This window comes from Triticum dicoccoides, unplaced genomic scaffold (assembly GCF_002162155.2).
Source record: "Triticum dicoccoides isolate Atlit2015 ecotype Zavitan unplaced genomic scaffold, WEW_v2.0 scaffold68001, whole genome shotgun sequence".
Lineage (NCBI taxonomy): Eukaryota > Viridiplantae > Streptophyta > Magnoliopsida > Poales > Poaceae > Triticum > Triticum dicoccoides.
Window position 1 is genome coordinate 1 of NW_021291431.1, and position 1,741 is coordinate 1,741.

The following is a 1,741-nucleotide window of genomic DNA, read 5'->3' on the forward strand; positions in this document are numbered from 1 at the left end:
GACGAAGACCGGGGTAACATGCCGGATGCGATCATACCAGCACTAAAGCACCGGATCCCATCAGAACTCCGAAGTTAAGCGTGCTTGGGCGAGAGTAGTACTAGGATGGGTGACCTCCTGGGAAGTCCTCGTGTTGCATTCCCTTTTTAATTTCTTTCGCGCCGCTTGCAAAACAAAACGCACGTGTAAGTAATATATTTACCGTGTTTTATTATTTTGCACGAGTGCGGTAAGTCATAGCTGGGTGCTCACGATTCACGGGTCCAGCGTCGGCGTTGTGGCGCGGCAAGCGTGCACTGGTGCGGTTGAGAGGGAGGGGTGGAAACCGCGTTAAACTCGTCTCCGTAGTTGAGAGGGAGCGGCCAAAGCAATGTACAATCGTCTTTGTAGTGGAGCTGGGAGGGGCAAGGATAAGGGACGAAGACCGGGGTAACATGTCGGATGCGATCATACCAGCACTAAAGCACCGGATCCCATCAGAACTCCGAAGTTAAGCGTGCTTGGGCGAGAGTAGTACTACTAGGATGGGTGACCTCCTGGGAAGTCCTCGTGTTGCATTCCCTTTTTAATTTCTTTCGCGCCGCTTGCAAAACAAAACGCACGTGTAAGTAATATATTTACCTTGTTTTATTATTTTGCACGAGTGCGGTAAGTCATAGCTGGGTGCTCACGATTCACGGGTCCAGCGTCGGCGTTGTGGCGCGGCAAGCGTGCACTGGTGCGGTTGAGAGGGAGGGGTGGAAACCACGTTAAACTCGTCTCCGTAGTTGAGAGGGAGCGGCCAAAGCAATGTACAATCGTCTTTGTAGTGGAGCTGGGAGGGGCAAGGATAAGCGACGAAGACCGGGGTAACATGCCGGATGCGATCATACCAGCACTAAAGCACCGGATCCCATCAGAACTCCGAAGTTAAGCGTGCTTGGGCGAGAGTAGTACTAGGATGGGTGACCTCCTGGGAAGTCCTCGTGTTGCATTCCCTTTTTAATTTCTTTCGCGCCGCTTGCAAAACAAAACGCACGTGTAAGTAATATATTTACCGTGTTTTATTATTTTGCACGAGTGCGGTAAGTCATAGCTGGGTGCTCACGATTCACGGGTCCAGCGTCGGCGTTGTGGCGCGGCAAGCGTGCACTGGTGCGGTTGAGAGGGAGGGGTGGATACCGCGTTAAACTCGTCTCCGTAGTTGAGAGGGAGCGGCCAAAGCAATGTACAATCGTCTTTGTAGTGGAGCTGGGAGGGGCAAGGATAAGGGACGAAGACCGGGGTAACATGTCGGATGCGATCATACCAGCACTAAAGCACCGGATCCCATCAGAACTCCGAAGTTAAGCGTGCTTGGGCGAGAGTAGTAGTACTAGGATGGGTGACCTCCTGGGAAGTCCTCGTGTTGCATTCCCTTTTTAATTTTTTTCGCGCCGCTTGCAAAACAAAACGCACGTGTAAGTAATATATTTACCGTGTTTTATTATTTTGCACGAGTGCGGTAAGTCATAGCTGGGTGCTCACGATTCACGGGTCCAGCGTCGGCGTTGTGGCGCGGCAAGCGTGCACTGGTGCGGTTGAGAGGGAGGGGTGGAAACCGCGTTAAACTCGTCTCCGTAGTTGAGAGGGAGCGGCCAAAGCAATGTACAATCGTCTTTGTAGTGGAGCTGGGAGGGGCAAGGATAAGGGACGAAGACCGGGGTAACATGTCGGATGCGATCATACCAGCACTAAAGCACCGGATCCCATCAGAACTCCG

At 52.4% G+C, this 1,741-nt stretch overlaps 4 non-coding genes across 4 annotated transcripts; all 4 read left to right on the forward strand.

The window, feature by feature from the left end:
• The first annotated feature begins 23 nt into the window (after positions 1–23).
• Positions 24–142, forward strand: LOC119347438. The gene has a single exon (XR_005168330.1). It is a non-coding gene; the product is annotated as a 5S ribosomal RNA (ribosomal RNA).
• A 297-nt stretch (positions 143–439) lies between these two features.
• LOC119347441 lies at positions 440–561 on the forward strand. The gene has a single exon (XR_005168333.1). It is a non-coding gene; the product is annotated as a 5S ribosomal RNA (ribosomal RNA).
• Positions 562–858: 297 nt separating this feature from the next.
• Positions 859–977, forward strand: LOC119347439. The gene has a single exon (XR_005168331.1). It is a non-coding gene; the product is annotated as a 5S ribosomal RNA (ribosomal RNA).
• A 297-nt stretch (positions 978–1,274) lies between these two features.
• Positions 1,275–1,396, forward strand: LOC119347440. The gene has a single exon (XR_005168332.1). It is a non-coding gene; the product is annotated as a 5S ribosomal RNA (ribosomal RNA).
• Positions 1,397–1,741: the final 345 nt, after the last annotated feature.